At 43.4% G+C, this 19,132-nt stretch overlaps 1 protein-coding gene across 3 annotated transcripts in view; it reads left to right on the top strand.

The window, feature by feature from the left end:
- The window catches only part of MYOCD (myocardin), a 471,633-nt gene that overhangs the window by 391,432 nt on the left and 61,069 nt on the right, over positions 1-19,132 (top strand). The gene's annotated exons all lie outside the window — the stretch shown is intronic.

Consider the following 19,132-nt stretch of genomic DNA (forward strand, 5'->3'; position numbering starts at 1 on the left):
AAGGAACATCCAGAGCATGGGGTTGAATCCCTAACCATCTTGGCTAAGAGACATGGATGGACCTATCCTCCATGAACTTATCTAATTCTTTTTTGAACACAAAAAGAAAAGGAGTACTAGTACTCCTTTTCTTTTTGCGAATACAGACTAACACGGCTGCTACTCTGAAACCATTTTTGAACACAGTTATACTTTTGGCCTTCACAATATCCCCAGAAATGAGTTCCACAGGTTGACTGTGTGTTGTGGGAAGAAGTACTGCCTTTTGTTTGTTTTAAACCTACTGCCTATACATTTCATTGGGTGACCCCTGCTTCTTGTGTTATGTGAAGGGGTAAATAACATTTATTCATTTCTCCACACCATTCATAATTTCATAGATGTCTATCGTATCCCCCCTTAGTCACCTCTTTTCCAGGTTGACCAGTCCCAGTCTTTTTAATCTCTCCTTGTATGGAAGATTTTCAGTATCTCTAATAATTTTTGTTGCCCTTCTCTGTACTTTTTACAATTCTAATGTATCTTTTTTGAGATGGGGTGACCAGAATTGTATCCAATATTCAAGATGTGGGCATACTATGGATTTATATAGTGGCAAAATGATATTTACTGTCTTATTATCTATCCCTTTCCTAATGGTCCCTAACATTCGGTTACCTTTTTTGACCACCACTGCACATTAAGCAGATGTTTTTAGAGAACTGTCCACAATGACTCCTAGATCTCTTTCTTGATTGGTAACAGCTAATTTATACCCCTTCCTTTTGTATGTATAGTTTGGGTTATGTTTTCCAATGTGCATTACTTTGCCTTTATCAACATTGAATTTCACCTGCCATTTTGTTGCCTAGTTATGTGAGATCTCCTTGTAACTCTTCGCAATCTGCTTTGGACTTAACTGAGTATTAAACTTTGTCACCTCACCATTTACCCCTTTTTCCTGATCATTTATGAATATGTTGAAGAGCACTGGTCCCAGTACAGATCCTTGGGGTACCCCACTATTTACTTCTCTTCATTCTGAAAACTGGCCATTTATTGCTATCCTTTGTTTCCTGTCTTTCAACCAGTTACTGATCCATGAGAGGACCTTCCCTCATATCGCATGACAGCTTACTTTGCTTTAGAGCCTTTTCTGAGGGATCTTGTCAAAGGCTTTCTGAAAGTTCAAGTACACTATATCCACTGGATCACCTTTGCCTACATGTTTGCTGACACCCTGAAAGAATTCTAGTACATTGGTGAGGCATGATTTCCCTTTACAAAAGCCATGTTGACTCTTCCCAACAAATCAAGTTAATCTATGTGTAGTAAAGAACAGATAATCTAGTTTGATGATCTCCTCAACAGCACAGAGGCTGTCACACTGGGGGTGGGACCACTCTATTGTGTCCTGGAAAGTTTCATCTTTGTACCTCTCAGTTTTCCTTAGCTCCTCCAGTTCAGCCACTCTGGTCTCCAGAGTCTGTACTCAGTCTATGAGGGCCATGAGCTGCTTGCACCCAATGCACACATACACTACCTGCCAACAAGGCAGGTAGTTGTACATGCTGCATTCAGTGCAGTAAACTGGATAGCCCGACTGCACAGTTGGACTTCTGCCTGCATTAATTTTATTCTTACAGGTTTTATTTGGGGGGGGGAGGACATTGTTGGCCTAAGTGTATAGAATGTTGGGTGTATCTGGTTTTCACTCTCCCTCTCTAAATTCTGTTGCAAAACTCCCCTGTTCACTAGCTCCTCTGGCTTTTTAAATCCCCTGTGTGATGTGTTCCCCCTGGAGTGCCATCTGGAACTGGGGTACCACTGAGCCCTCTAACTCACCAGCCTAGGCTCCCTCTCACACTGTACTGCTGTGACAAATTGCAAACCTGCTCCCAGTCCTACTCTTCCACCAGCATTCACACAGGTAGGGACACACCCAGCTAAGTTACATGCAGGCTCTCTGACCAGCCGTTGAATGAACCAACAATAGAGAGGCTACAGCCAAAATAACCACCAGCTTCCCAGCCTAGGACCCCAGAGCTGTCAAAACCCTAACCACTATGAATTTATTATCCAGTTCACCTCCCCCTCAATGTGGAGAGAGAATGCAACAGCCCCTGCCCCTTGAGCTGAGATTCCCCAGCACTTTACTCCAAACTTTATTAACTACAAAAAGATTGATTTTAAGTGATTATAAGTGATAGCAAACAGATCAAAGCAGATTACATAGCAAGTAAACAAAAATGCAAACTAACCTTAATGTATTAGAAGGATAGGATTTGAATTAACAATCTCTCACCCTGACTGATGATGCAAGCAGGCTGCAGATTCTCAAGGTACAAGCTTCACTTTCTTCGCAGCTTGGGATCCCCAGGTTTTCATACACAAACTAGAAATCACTTTAGTCTGGGTCCAGCACTTCCCTCAGTTCAGTCTTTGCACCTCAGGTGTTTCCAGCAGGCCTCTTGTGTGGGGAGTGAAGAACAACAGATGATGTCACTCCCTACCTTATATAGCATTAGCATATGTGGGAACCCTTTGTTTTAAACTTGGTTCATGGAAAAATACTGATATCCCAAGATGGAGTCCAGAGTCACGTGGCCTGGTCACATGCCCTTGCATACCTCAGGAGGTCATCTGGTCCAGTCCCCTGCACTACCGGCAGGACTAAGTATTATCTAGACCATTCCTGACATGTGTTTGTCTAATCTGCTCTTAAAAATCTCCAATGATGCAGATTTCACAACCTCCCTAGGCAATTTATTCCTGTGCTTAACCACCCTGACAGTTAGGAAGTTTTTACTAATATCCAACCGCAACCTCCCTTGCTGCAATTTAAGCCCATTGCTTCTTGTCCTATCCTCAGAGGTTAAGAACAACAATTTTTCTCCCTCCTCCTTGTAACAACCTTTTATGTACTTGAAAACTCTTCTCATGTCCTGTCTCAGTCTTCTCTTTTCCAGACTAAACAAACCCAATTTTTTCAATCTTCCTTCATAGGTCATGTTTTCTAGACCTTTAATCATTTTTGTTGCTCTTCTCTGGACTTTCTCCAATTTGTCCACATCTTTCCTGAAATGTGGTACCCAGAACTGGACACAATGCTCCACTTGAGGCCTAATCAGTGCGGAGTAGAGTGGAAGAATTATTTCTCATGTCTTGCTTACAACACTCCTGCTAATACATCCAGAATGATGTTCACTTTTTTTACAACAGTGTTACACTGTTGACTCATATTTAGCTTGTGGTCCACTATGACCCCCAGATCCATTTCTGCAGTATTCCTTCCTAGGCGGTCATTTCCCATTTTGTATGTGTGCAACTGATTCTTCCTTCCTAAATGGAGTACTTTGCATTTGTCCTTATTGAATTTCATCCTATTTACTTCAGACCATTTCTCCAGTTTGTCCAGATCATTTTGATTTTTAATCCTATCCCCCAAAGCACTTGCAACCCCTCCCAGCTTGGTATCATCTGCAAACTTTATAAGTGTACTCTCTGTGTAATTATCTAAATCATTAATGAAGATATTGAACAGAACCGGATCCAGAACTGATCCCTATGGGACCCCACTCGTTATACCCTTCCAACATGATGTAAATCACTGATAACTACTCTCTGGGAATGGTTTTCCAACCAGTTATGCACCCACTTTATAGTAGCTTCATCTAGGTTGTATTTCCCTAGTTTGTTTATGAGAAGGTCATGCGAGACAGTATCAAAAGCTTTACTAAAGTCGAGATATACCACATGTACCACTTCCGCCCTATCCACAAGGCTTGTTACCCTGTCAAAGAAAGCTCTTAGGTTGGTTTGACATGATTTGTTCTTGACAAATCCATGCTGGCTGTTACTTATCACCTTATTATCTTCTAGGTGTTTGCAAATTGATTGCTTAATTATGCGCTCCATTAACTTTCCAGGTACAGGAGTTAAGCTGAGTGAGTCATAGCAGCCATTACTTACAAACTGTCTGGAGCATTCTCAGGAAGGCTCACCAGTTGGGCATAAGCTTCTCCTAAGGCCTGTAGCTGTAGCTCACGAAAGCTCATGCTCAAATAAATTGGTTAGTCTCTAAGATGCCACAAGTACTCCTTTTCTTTTTGCGAATACAGACTAACACGGCTGTTACTCTGAATCCTAAGGCCTGTTGTTTTTCCTAATGGCCCATTATCTTGAATAGGCCCTTCACAGCCAGCTATCTAGACTGGAAACATTTTGCCTAGTGGGTGTTGCCCAGGTGTAATTATTTTTGCAATACAGATATATAGTCAGTATTTATAACTTCAGATACAAAAACGATACCTGCATACATATAAGATAATCATATTGAGAAAATCATAACTTTTCCAAAACATCTCACATGACTTGTCTTGTACAAAATGCATCATAATTCTGCCATAATCGTATCATAATAATATCACTGTGAGGAATATGGTGTGCAGTGTCACACCCTGTTCTCCCTGAGTAGCCTGGCGCCCTCATCAAGGGATCCTCAAGGGATTAGGGATCAAAGGATGGCTGCCTAGAGCCTCATTAGTCTTGCCTAGACGGCTGCTAGGCTCGGCACACGGCTCCTCAGACAGACCACACTATAAACTTGAGTCAAGCAGCACATGGCCAGCAACTAGCACCCAACAACAAACTAACAGACAACAAAGTCACCCCAGGGGTCATGTAGTTGTTCCTGCTTCACTCGGAGAAGTCCTTTGCAAAACTCCCATTTGCTGCCCCTGTGTGCTGCCCCTGTTCACTGGCCAGACCAGGGCTCATCTCTGGATACCTTTGGGCAGACAGTTCTGCTCACAGTCTCCAAGAAACTGCCATGGAAAAATTGAGTTGACCATATTTATCATGGAGGAGCAGGCAGTTGAGTGACTGCTGCTGTCACATTCCTGCTCCTGGCTGATATTGTGTGTGTGCAAAAGTGGATTAAACATAGTGCTAGTTAGCAAGGATGGTCTAGTGGGGAGGGCTCTAGACTGGAACTTCAGAGATCTGGGTCAGCTGCAGAGTTGCTCTGTGTTCTTGGGCAAGTGACTTACTCTACCTAGTTCCTCATCTGTCAAACAGGGGTAGTACTTCTCCACTTCCCAAGGGGATGGGAGGTTAAAACCTATGTATGATTACAAGAGCTCACATGCTATGGTGATGGGGCCAAATAAGTACCTAGATAGACTGTCTCTGTGACATTGCCTGGAACAATGGTGTTTTCTGGGTAAGAAACGGTGCAAAATTGTGTGGGGAATACTTTGCTAGTTTTTGCATAGTAATTAATTTCACATTTGAGTGTGTAAGGAAAACAGTGTGCACGTAGACTGGCCCATGTGCTGAGGCTGCATTATTACTCACAGAAAAAAAATCTAACTTTGGTTTGCTAAGAAGTGCTGGAATTTGGCAGGAAACCATCCTCCCATGTGGGGTTTTCACTAAATATTTACTTTTGAATGTAAGACACTGTTTGTATTCAGAACATGGAAAAGTACAAAGCAATGACATTTCAAGTAGAATCATGCTAAGGAGGCTCCTTTGGAAGTGCCGTTATTATTCGGCTCCATTTCAGACTTCAGGGACGTTTCATTCTGGATACTACAAATTGTTGGCAGAAGCTGAAGGTTAATGAAGAGGAGAGCTGAGCTGGTCTGGACACCGCCCCTCCCCCCCTCCCCCCCCGGTCAATGAATCATAGAAATATAGGGCTGGATGGGACCTTGAGAAGTCATAAAGTCCAGCCCCTTGTACCGGGGCAGGACCAAATAAATCTAGACCATCCCTGACAGGTGTTTGTCCAACCTGTTCTTAAAAACCTCCACTGATGGGGTGTCACATCCACAGGATTGGTGCTGTGTCCCCAGCTTTGGTTCAGTCTCTTGGAGGAACCTCTTGAATGTGCCAGACTCTCAATGGGTCTCACTCTTCCATCAGGGTAGGCCATGGCCTCACCACCTCCTAGAGCAAACCGCAGCAGCTCCAGTTCTCATGCTTCACACCGTCAGCTCTGGTCAGTGAGTCCAACTGAGATAGATCCCTGGTAGAGACTTGTACATGCTTCAGGGATTAATGCACCTCACCAAGCATTTGCAGGGACACTCAAAACAGTCGGGTCTATTAGTCAGCTGGAACACAGCACTGGAAGTCCTTAGGTTAGCATAGAGAAATGAAGGTTAAAGTGAAGCCCACATCCATTATGGTTAGCCCAGAGCCCAGCCCAGCCCAGCTGTATTGAACCCCATGTTCAGGCTCTGTCACTCTCAATCTGACCTCCTTGGTCAGTTCCCAGGTGAGAGCATAGGCACGGGGCTGGAGCACCTATGGGAAAAAAATAGTGGATCCTCAGCACCCACTGGTGGCCCTGCTGATCAGCTCCTCCCCCTCCCTTCCAGCGCCTCCCACCCACTGGTGATCAGCTGTTCAGCGGCATGCAGGAGGCGCTGGGGGGAGAAGGGGAGGAGCAGGGGCAGAAAAAGGCAGGGTGGGAAGAGGCGGGGTGGGGGTGGAGCCTTTGGGAAAGGGATGGAATGGGGTGAGGGCCTGTGGCAAAGCAGGGATCGAGCACCCCTGGGAAAATTAGAAAGTGAGAGCCCCGACTCCTGCCAGCCGCCAACTCGAATCCTCCCCACCTCACACCTCTCCAGTCCTTTGTTCTTGAGCTGTGGGGGAGGGGTTGCCCCACCTCTCTGCTGAAAGGTGGGGAAATCCACCTCCCTCTGGGTTGCTGGTTGCTAGGTGTCAATATCCCTAGACTGGTTTTGTCATTGTCTTCTTGGATTCTCCATGAATATGGGGTTGGCGTTGGCCAGTCATTTCTAATGACCCATTCAGGGTCAGACAGCCAGGTGACATTCCAACCTATGTCTCTGAGCCTGTCCTTTTTCTCCACACTGAGTAACAATGCACAGTGTAGGGGAAACCGAAGCACACACACACTTCAGAAACATATTACAGAAAATTCTCACTTCATCACATGGGGATTCTACAACTTCCCCTGGAAGCGTATTCCAGTGCTTAACTACCCTTATAGTTAGAAAGCTTTTCCTAATCTCTAACCTAAATCTCCCTTGCTGCAGACTAAACCCATCACTTCTTCTCCTGACTTCAGTGGACATGAAGAACAGTTGGCCACCTTCCTCTTTGTAATAGCCCTTAACATATTTAAAGACTGATATCTGGTCCCCCCTCAGTCATCTTTCCTCAAAATTAAGCAATCCCAGTTTTTTTAACCTTTCATGGACGAGGTTTTGTAAACCTTTTATCATGTTTGTTGCTCTCCTCTGGGCCCTCTCTAATTTGTCCACATCTTTCCTAAAGTGTGGCACCCGAACTGGACACAGTACTTCAATGGAGGCCTCACCAGTGCCAAGTAGAGCAGGACAATTGCCTCTCATGTCTTACACACAACATGCCTGTTAATACACCCCAGAATGATCTTAGCCTTTTTGGCAACTGCATCACATTGTTGGGTCATGTTCAATTTGTGATCCACAATAACCCACAGGCCCTTTTCAGCAGTACTACCGCGTTGCCAATTGTTCCCTGTTTTGTAGTTGTGCATTTGATTTGTCCTTCCTAAGTGAAGTACTTTGCACTTCTCTTTATTGAATTTCATCTTGTTCAATTCAGACCAATTCTCCAATTTGTCGAGATCATTATGAATTTTAATCCTGTCTTCTAAAGTGCTTGCAAACCCTGCCCCCCATCTGATGTCATCTGCAAATTTTATAAGTAAACTTTCCATGCCTTATCCAACTCGTTAATGAAAATATTGATAAAGTACTGGTAGAGAAACAGTACTGAAGAGAAAGAGTAAAATGAAAAGGAGTCCCATTTAATTACATCACATAAATGCAGACAATGAAATGTTGATACATTTTATAAGTGCTTGTTTACAAGTACTAGAAGGCTAAATGCTAAGAAGTATGAACGTGAGTGCCTGGTATTAAATTATGATATTGATATAATAGGCATCACAGAAACGTGATAGAACAATGATAATCAACAGGACATGGTAATACCACGGTATGCAATATATAAGAATGACAGACTAGGTCATGCTGGTGAAGGAGTCTGAAAAAAAGCATACAGTCAAATATAGAAAAATCTTAAATGACTCAAACTGTACCATAGAATCTCTATGGATAGAAATTCCATGCTTGAATAGTAAGAGGATAGCAGCAGGAATATATTATCGATCACCTGACTAGGATGGTGACAGTGACTGTGAAATGCTCGGGGATATTAAAGAGGTTACAAAAATAGAAAGCTCAATAATAATTGGGAATTTCAACTATCCCCATGGTGACTTGGTACTTGTCACCTTAGGATGAGATGCAGAAATAAAGTTGCTAGTCACCATTAATGACTGCTCCTCGGAGCAGCTAGTCCTGCAAATCACAAGAGAAGAGGCAATTCTTGATTTACTCCTAAGTGGAGCACAACATCTGGTCCAAGAAGTGAATAAATCAGTAATAGTGACCATAATGTAATTAAATTTAATATCCTGTGGGAGATGGGGGTGTGACCAGGTGCTGAGGATGGACCACATTGATAATGCCACACTTAGGGCAGATTGCAAGAATCAGGGCAGACAATCCCCAAAAACTGGTGATTTATTCTATAATTAGATTCACCAAACCAGTATCAAAAGGGCTTCTGCAGGACCACACTGATTAACCAGAAGCGAAACACATTCCCCCTTTATTCATACCAGCCCTTGGTTCCCATACAGACAAACAGATTTAATATAGTGAGAGATTATGGAAAACCCAATTCACCCATATGTGAGGTTCCACTAATCCCAAAGGATCAGACACTTACCCCCAGGTCAATATGTATCTCAGATCTTACCCAAATACCATGCTGTCAGCCAATCCTTAGTAAACTAACTACAGATTTGTTAAGAAAAGAAAAGAAAAGAAAAGAAAAGAAAAGAGTTATTGAATGGTTAAAGAATCATATACATACAAGTGATTTTCAGTGTTCTTAGATCAGGATCATAGCAGTGATGGAAGAGACTACTTGTTTGCGTAAGTCTCTGTGGTAACTTCCAAAAGCTTGGATGGTCCTCAGCAATGTTCCCTCTAATTTTTTCCATCCATGTGCAGAATAAATTTTGTTATGTGCACCGAAGTAATGTGCGGATGTATGCCACCAGTAGAAACAAAAAACCTAGATATAATATATATTTTTTAAAAGTTACCATAGGCATAATTACTCCAGCGAGGACAGGTTAGGCATTTTAGAACTCACTATTCAAAGAATTAAATTTAAGTGTAAGAGAGAAATAAAAATTATGAAATGCATAGATCAGTCCAAAAACTAAAATAATACACTTTGAAAGAATAAAATTACAGGAAGTACCAAGAAGTAACAACAATGATACAATGATGTATTGGGAGGTGAGTGTGAATGACTTTATGCGTGTGAGAGAGACACAGAGACTCTGTGTGTGTGTGTGTGTGTGTGTGTGTGTGTGTGTGTGTGTGTGACACAGAGACAGCGTGTGTGCTGGCTTCTGGGGAAGTTTCTGAGAGACACTGTGCACTGTCTCTTTAAGGCACTCACTGAAAGCTCTCCTGCTCCTGAGCCATGTCCACCCTCCCCCGCTCTGCAGAGATGGGGTACATGGGCATGGGGGAGGGGGAGAGACAGAGTGTGTGTGTGTGTGAGAGAGAGAGAAAGAGAGACAGAGACAGAGAATGTGTGTGCTGGCTGCTGGGGAAGTCTCTGAGAGACCATGCGCTGTCTCTTTAAGGCACTTACTCACCACCTGGAAGGCTCCTTCAGACCTCAGACTACAGTGGCTCCGAGTCCTGATCCCTTTCCCCCCATCCCTGCTCTGTGAAGGTGGGGACGGGGCGGGGGGAGGGGGACACCCTGACATCAGCACCATCTCCTGCCAGCTCTGCACAGCCAGCAGGAGGGTCCTGGGAGCAGCTGCAGGAGCAATGTGACTGCAAAGCAGCGGGGAGAGGGGCACGTGAACACATGCTGCCGGATGTGCTTGGCTCTGCTAGTCAAGTGCATGGCACTTTGAATCCCTCCTGCGCGGCAGCCTGACCACGCAGCTTAGAGGGAACACAGGACCTCAGTCCATAGTTCAAAATGCTCCTTTTAGTTATAAATCCACAGTCCAGAGAATTGGAGCAGGAATCAGGCAAAATGGAGATGTCTCAGGTGTAGGGTGACCATATTTTCCAAAGGGAAAATGGGACACTGTGCAGCAAAAACAAATGGGACAAATGCCCACTTTTGCCAAAAAGGTTGGGACAGCCAGGACAGGGCTTAAAAAAGGGAATGTCCGAGCCAAAATGGGATGTATGGTCACTTGACTCAGGTGTCTTTTATATCCTCTGCCATGTGCATGGAAAGTTACTGTCCCAAACAAAGCCCATAGCCCCTGTGTATGGAAAGTTACTGACAAAGATGGAGTCCAAGGTAACATGTCCACATCACGTGCCCTACATGGTTTGCTGAATCACAGGTGGTGGACACTGGCTCCTCACTGTCTGTGGCATCCCCAGCAAAAGCCTACCTTGGACAGGATGAGATTCTTCAATGACCCACTGTGAGATTGGAGTGTCCTTAATAGGCCATCAACACATAGCTGGCTAGCCCTGATGTAAATCTATCTGGGGGGTGTCACTGAGGGATACAACATATGTTTGAGATATAGATACATAGCCAATATTCATAACTTCAGATACAAAGATGATACAAGCATAGAAACAGGATAATCATACCTACCACTTCATAACTTTTCTATTGATACCTTACATGACATACTTTGTACAAGATTTATGGAAATTGTGTACTATGGTAATAACAGTGTTATCAAAGGTCACCTTTCTTATACACAGCATCACACCCCCAACACAAAATTGATGCAGGAAGGGGTGTCCAAGACACTGCTGAATACATCCTAGAAAATTTCCATTCTCGACTATGCATCATTACAGCTTCCAATCCAGTATTAGAAGTATCAGTGTGAAACAGAAATGGTTTATCATAATCATGTCTGACTAAAACAGGCTCTTTCTTTGTAAGGTTCATCATGGGAGGAACAATGTTACTGCACCCCTTTACAAATGTATTGCAATATTTGGCTATTCCATTAAAGGATTTCTTCAGCTGTTGTAACAGTTTCTACATGTTTCATGTGACCTTGGCTGGAGTTCATGAAAGTTATCCATATAAGCTCTGGCAAGTTTTTGTAACCCATTTAACATCAACTCAATGTAGATATTAATGTTCTCCATAGTGTAGGTGTCTTGGCATTTAGCCATGAAAGCAATGAGATGGTGTGCCTCAGTTTCCCTTTTCATACAGCAGTTCAAGTTTGTAATGGCTTTTCTTCTGTGATAAGTTCTAAGATTGTTTACAGGTATCAGCTATAAATTATCATTACCATAAGGCTTTTTAACAAGTAGGGTGTTCTTATTCAATGAAACAGCATAATCATAAGGGTTTTTAACACAGAGTGTGTTCTCATGTACCATTCATAAGAACATAAGAATGGCCATACGGGGTAAGACCAAAGGTCCATCTAGTCCAGTATCCTGTCTTCCGACAGTGGCCAATGCCAGGTGCCCCAGAGGGAATGAACAGAGCAGGAAATCATTGAGTGATCCATCCCCTGTCGCCCATTCCAAGCTTCTGGCAAACAGAGGCTAGGGACACCTGTGCATCCTGGCTAATAGCCATTGATGGACATATCCTCCATGACTTTATCTAGTTATTTTTCGAAGCCTGGTATAATCTTGGCCTTCACAACATCCTCTGGCAAAATGTTCCACAGGTTGACTGTGTTTTCTGTGAAGAAATACTTCCTTTTGTTTGTTTTAAACTTCCTGCCTGTTAGTTTCATTTGGTGACCCCTAGTTATTGTGTTATGAGGAGTAAATAACACTTCCTTATTTACTTTCTCCTCACCAGTCATGATTGTATAGACCTCTATCATATCCCCTCTTAGTCATCTCTTTTCCAAGCTGAAAAGTCTCAGTCTTATTAATCTTTCCTCATACAGAGGCTGTTCCATACCCCTAATCATCTTTGTTGCCCTTTTCTGAACCTTTTCTAATTCCAGTATATCTTTTTTGAGAGGGGGCAACCACATCTGCACGCAGTATTCAAAATGTGGGCTTACCACCAACGGCTTTTCCCAAAGGTTATACACATTGTACATATTTACACAGTTTGACATCAACATCAAATGTATCCCAATGTTTAGCATTGATATTATCTGTGACAAGTGGGCATTTACAAGTATCTTTGTCATACCACACCTTTTTCTTAGACAGTTTGTCTCTGAGGACAGTTTGTTCAAAACCCTTTTTGAACTTTTGTATCTAGTTAGTCATTAGATCCTCCTTCACTTCAGTGTTTTCCTTAGCATAGGCTTTTAACTCAGTTCTATCTTTGGGGGTTGTATTTCAGGGTTTGGTGAGGTAATAATGTAAGGGAATTTTGCCTTCTTAGGGTTAATTTGTCTTTCTCACCTTCAAGAACAATTCTTGTGCCACCTCCCTTTTCTGGAGGGTTGAGCTCAGAGCTTTTTTGTTTAAACGAATCTACTTGCTGATTAAGTGTGTCCTTTCCTAGCAGCTCAATTTGCATAGACACGGACACCACGCTGTTTATTAGTTTTCAAATTCTTAGCCACTACCAAGTCAAAGACTGGTCTTAAAGAGACACAGTCAGTTTTCACTAACATGTCAGAACTAAAGTGCTCTTGACTTCCAACTACAAATTTCTGCTTCCACATGAAATCAGATGTGCATGAGCCCACTGGGCAACTACAGGACATACTCAAAGGATCCTGGGATGGCTAATTTGCTTGGAAAACATGGTAATCTAGCCTCCCTTCTGAAGCTGAAATATAGGCTGCATGCCTGGATGCACAGATGCTGAGGCATTGGTTTTCACTGCAGAGCTCATGAGGGGGATTCCCACAACTGAGCCATTGTTTTTAGGTGACAAATCTGAGGAACTGTCCCAGATTGAAGTATTGATAGAGGACGTTTTGGAACAAATCAATACATTAAACCAAGACTAGATGGGATTCACCCAAGAGTTCTGAAGGAACTCAGATATGATATTACACAACTACTAACTGTGGTGTGTAACCTATCACTTAAACCAGCCTTTCTACCTGATGAGTGGGGATAGCAAATGTAATGCCAGGTTTTTAAAACGGCTCTGGAGGCGATCCTGGCAATTACAGGCCTGTAAGCCTAACTTCAGTAATAGGCAAAATTGGTTGAAACGATAGTAAAGAACAGAATTATCAAACACATAGATGAACACGATTTGCTGGGAAGAGTCAACATGGCTTTTGTAAAGGGAAATCATGCCTCACCAATCTATTATAATTCTTTGAGGAGATCAGCAAGCATGTGGACAAGGGTGATTCAGTGGATACAGTGTACTTGGACTTTCAGAAAGCCTTTTACAAGGTCCCTCACCAAAGGTTCTTAAGCAAAGTAAGAAGTCATGGGATAAGAGGAAGGTTCTCTCATGGATCAGTAGTAACTGGTTGAAAAATAAGAAACAAAGGGTAGGAATAAATGGCCAGTTTTCAGAATGGAGAGAAGTAGTGGGGTCCACTAAGGATCTGTACTGGGGGACCTGTGCCGTTCATCATATTCATACTTGATCTGGAAAAAGGGGTAAACAGTGAGGTGGCAACATTTGTAGAAAATACTAAAGTACTCAAGATACTTAAGTCCAAAGCAGATTGTGAAGAGCTACAAAGGGATCTCACAGAACTGGGCGACTGGGCAACAAAATGGCAGATGAAATTCAATGTTGAAAAGGCAGAGTAACGCACATTGGAAAATGTAATCCTAACTATACATACAAAAGGAAGGGGTCTAAATTAGCTTTTACCAATCAAGAAAGAGATCTTGGAGTCATTGTGGACAGTTTTCTGAAAATATCCGACCAATATGCAGCAGCAGTCAAAAAAGTAAACAGAATGTTAGGAACCATTAGGAAAGAGGTAGATAATAAGACAGTAAATATCATAAACCCACTGTATAAATCCATGGTACGCCCACATCTTGAATACTGGGTGCAGTTCTGGTCACCCCATCTCAAAAAAGTATATTAGAATTAGAAAGGGTGCAGAGAAGGGCAAAAAAAAATCATTAGGGGTATGGAAAAGCTTCCATTTGAGAAGAGATTAAAAAGACTGGGACCATTCAGCTTAGAAAAGAGATGACTAAGGGGGGATATAATTGCAGTCTATAAAATCATGAATAGCGTGGAGAAAATGAATAAATGTTATTTACCCCTTCACATAACATGAGAACCAGGGTCATCCAATGAAATTAACAGGCAGCAGGTTTAAAACAAAGAAAAGGCAGTACTTCTTCACAAAATGCACAGTCAACCTGTAGAACTTGTTGCTAGGGGATGTTGTGAAGGCCAAAAATATAACTGGGTTAAAAAAAAATTAGAGAAGTTCATGGAGGACAGGTCCATCAATGGCTATTAGCCAAGATGATCAGGGATGCAGCCCCATGCTCTGGTGTTCCCTTTGCCTCCAACTGCCAGATGCTTGGCCTGGATGACAGAGAATGGATTATTCAATAATTGCTTTGTTCTCTTCATTCCCTCTGAAGCACCTGATCCTGGCCACTGTCGGAAGACAGGATACTGGTCTAGGTGGACCATTGGTCTGACTCAGTATAGCCATTCATATGTTCTTATGTTATGTTTTTATACTGAATAGTACCAGACCCAGAACTGACCCCTGCGGGACCCTGCTAGATATGCCCTCCCAGTTTGACAGCATACCATTAATAACTACTTTTTGTGTACAGTTTTTCAATTAGTTGTGCACCCACCTTATAGTAATTTCATCTAGACCGCATTTCCCTAGTTTTCTTATGAGAATGTCATGTGGGACTGTTCCAAAAGCCTTACTAAAATCAAGATATCCCATCTACTGCTTCTCCCCTCTCCCCACCCCATCCACTAGGCCATTAACCTGCCAAACAAGGAAATTAGGTTGGTATGGCATGATTTTTGTGGAAGTTTGTGTGAGATTTTAGATGTCGAAAATAGGATTCTAGGTCACCACAGAACTATATCATGTTTGTGGGCCTGGAGGGACAAAAGAAGAGGCCCCAAGATAGGACAGACTCTTCTGCCAGGCTAAGAGTTTAGCTGGAAAGATTAACAATATTGTTGGGTGGGTTAAGGGAACTACTGTTGTGGCTCCTTGTCTAGTTAGACAAGCCATTTACAACACAAACTTTGCTTCTCTACAAAGGAAAAAGGACACTAAACCATCTAAACTGCTACATGCCACAAGGAGCCACAACAGTAGTTCCCTTAACCCACCCAACAATATTGTTAATCTTTCCAGCTATACTCTTAGCCCAGCAGAAGAGTCTGTCCTATCTCGGGGCCTCTCCTTTTGTCCCTCCAGGCCCACGAACATGACACAGTTCTGTGGTGACCTAAAATCCTACTTTTGGCATGATTTGTTCTTGAAAAAAATGTGCTGGCTTTTACTTATCACCCTATTATCCTCTAGGTGCTTACAGATTGATCGTTGAAGCATTTGTTCCAGGATCTTTCCAGGTATTGAAGTTAGGCTGACTGGTCTATAATTCTCCAGGTCCTCTTTCTTCCCCTTTTTAAAGATAGCTCCTATGTTTGCCCTTCTCCAGTCCTCTGGGACTTCACCCATCCTCCATGAGTTCTCAAAGATAACTGCTAGTGAAAAGAAAAGGAGTACTTGTGGCACCTTAGAGACTAACAAATTTATTAGAGCATAAGCTTTCATGAGCTCCAGCTCACTTCATCGGATGCGTAGCTGTAGCTCAGGAAAGCTTATGCTCTAATAAATTGGTTAGTCTCTAAGGTGCCACAAGTACTCCTTTTCTTTTTACGGATACAGACTAACATGGCTGATACTCTGAAAACTGCTAGTGAGATTGCTTCAGATACTTCCTTAAGTACCCTAGAGTGAATTTCATCAGGCCCAGCCAACTTGAATACCTTCAACTTATCTAAATATTCTTTAACCTATTATTTCCCTGGTTTTGCTTGTGTTCCTTCCCCCGGTTGTTAATATTAGGTTTGTTGGTATCTGGTGCCCATTAACCATTTTAGTGAAAACTGAAGCAAAATGGGCATTAAACACCTCGGCCTTTTTGATATCAGTTGTTAGTTCTCCTTCCTGCTAAGTAGATAACCTACATTTTCCTTTGTCTTCCTCTTGCTCCTATTATATTTAAAGAACCTCTTCTTATTGCCTTTAAGTCCCTGGCTAGATGTAAATCATTGTGTATCTTAGCCTTTCTGCTTTGTCCCTACACACTTGTGCTATTCTTTTGTACTCCTTCTTAGCAATTCATCCATGTTTCCACTTTTTGTAGGATTCCTTTTTCACATTCTGGCCATTGAAGACCTCCTGAAGGAGCCATATTGGCCTCTTCTTTCCTGCTCATCGGGATAGTTTGCAGTTGTGTCTTTAATATTGTCTCCTTGAACGACTGCCAGCTCTCCGGAACTCCTGTTTTCCTTGGATGTTCTGCCCAGGGGACCTTATCTGTCAGTTCTCTGAATTTGCTAAAGTCATGGGGTGCTAAGGCTGGGAGTTCTGCTCTGGCTAGGGCCCTGTGAAAATGGAGGAATTTTTTTTAGAAAATTCACAGCAGTATTGTGGGTAAAGTATCAAATTTCACAGAATATGCACAGAATGCAGTTGGGGAAAAGTCAGTGCTACAATCTTTTGCATAAAACTAGCCTCTGAGTCCCCCCAAACTAATCCTCTAACATGATGCTGCCACATGCTACAAGCTGCACTGAGCATGAGACCTGCACACACGGATGCCTGCTTCCACCTCCCCGCTGAGGCCACAGCTGCTCATGGTCCAAGTGGCAGCAGCAGAGTTTGCTACTGTGCCTTTTTCTTCCCCACCAACACAACCTAAAATGGCAGACAGAAGGAACGTAACCAGATCACATGACCCTGGTCTCTTCATTTCATTTTTATTTTGTAAAAGTATTGGAAAATTTGTGGTATTGGGCTAATTTCACAATTTCCATGCAGTTCATGAAATTGTGATTTTCACAAGGCCTTGTCTATGGGCTCATCTCTAGTTGGGAGATGAGTATGCCGTTATATTATGTCCGTGGAAATACACGTATCCCTGTTAAAATCTCTAACTCTGTGCTTAATTTGTGCCAGGGCTTGCCAGGGCTGAGCCCCCGCACCTCTAGGCTTGGCAGTTCATAGCCCAGCACCTCTGGGCTTGCTACATCAGTGATGAATGTAAAAAAATTGCTCGTGCCCCGGCACTTTGAGCCCTGGCCTCTTTCATTACAAATTAAGCACTGCTCTATCTACTGAATTTCTCCTAATGGAGAAAACTGTTCAAAAATCAGTATTCTGGCCTCAATGCAATGAAATGGAAAGGAGAGCAATCCTGGGCACACAGTTTCCTTGTTCTTTTAATTACATTTCTTCGAAAAACTGCGTGATAAATAACCAAAAGAGAGAGGGTGTCAAATGTATTACTATAGCCAGTGCAGGCAGTGCGACTGCAGAAGTAAGAGAATACACACTCTACCATGCAGTGCCTCACAGACACAATATACTATAACACATAGGCTCTATTACAAGGAGTGTGGAGGAGCCTCTCTCAGCAAATTGTAACTATCAACAGGGAGTTGGCACATCTGCTTTCATTGTCACAGAGAAGCCAAGGTCTGCGCTGTTCAGTGACTGGTTCCCATCTGCCAGAGCTTTCGTTCCAAGAAGAAGTGCTACTAGTGATTGACATTTTATCTAAGTAGTCACTTCTTAAATGTACGGACCTAACCTCTCCTAACTACGTTATCTAGTGCCCCCCAGCAAACAGAGCCACATGTCGGCACCCAGGGCAAAACATCATGGAAAAAGAAATCATGCAGCTAAAGCCCCACGAGGGTGAGTGTGGCGAGGGTTGTATTCACATCTAGGGGAGGGGTTAGCAGCAGCACAGTGCCACATGGAGCTTTAGGGTTTCTGAGGTGCTTCCACCTTCAATCTAAGGCCAAACCCCAGATCCCAAGTATGACCTCAACTGTGTGAGTTGAGCTTGCAATTCCCTGGGCTAGTCCTGGGGCCATTCCAGTGCCATGAAATCTTGAAGTGATTCAGGCAAAAGGTCATCTCTGTGAACACTGAAATAGCCAAGTGCCACCAGCTTACACAGCTCCAATGCCACTGTAACATGAAATTCCAGCCGCCCCAGAAGGGCCTGTGCTGGGCAGCAGGGCAGGCAATGCACTGGGACCAGCCCCAGCTCTATCCCTGCCAGATGTACACACTGTGTTAGATCTAGGCTTGGGGTTGGAGACCTGCATTTTAGGTTGGCTCAGATATCACAGCTACAGCTTGGTTGTCCCCTTTGGCCCACCTTGTGCTGAGCACTCGGCTGGCATCAACTGGGCCAAGACTAGCTCAGCAGCAGCTTCCAGCCAGGTTTCAGTAACACATAATAGATGTTTTAATGCTACTGACCTTGTGTTAGACACCATGAACTGAAGGACAGGCTCCATCTCCCGTGTGTGCAGCAGGTGAGACCAAAGTCCTCCACCCTGCTGACTCACACCCCTGCTCACTCAAATGGGGTCAAGGACCCAGACCTCCACAACTCTCAGTCTCTACATGCCCAACATATAGCAATCCCGTGCTGCTTCGTGGCCACCATAGGGTGCCCATCATGAGGACACTGACACAGGTGCCAAAATAATGACTTCTAGGGCAGGCCAGAGGACTGTCTGCACCCTCCATGCCAACAGAACCCCCCACATCACAACAACTTCCGCCCGAAGCAGAAAGCCTAGCCCCCGCATAATCCTCCTCTCCATCTGCCCCTGCCCCCAGTATGGGGCTCTCACATATCCCACCTGCAGCGCAGCAGACGCAAAGAACCCATGTTATTTAGGTTCGATGTTTCCGGGGGAGGTTCAGTGTGGCTGAAAGCTCTCACACCACTCCAGGAATTGCCGTGCACTTTGGTTTCATTCTGGGTTTTTTGGTTGCCCTGAAGCAGCACGTCCCAAACTACTGAACGCTGACCCACCTTCAGGAAAATGAAAACAATCACACCCCATGCAAGGCCTCCATGTGTGGTTAAAAGTCTCC

The sequence above is a fragment of the Lepidochelys kempii genome, chromosome 14, assembly GCF_965140285.1.
Source record: "Lepidochelys kempii isolate rLepKem1 chromosome 14, rLepKem1.hap1, whole genome shotgun sequence".
Classification (NCBI taxonomy): Eukaryota; Metazoa; Chordata; order Testudines; family Cheloniidae; genus Lepidochelys; species Lepidochelys kempii.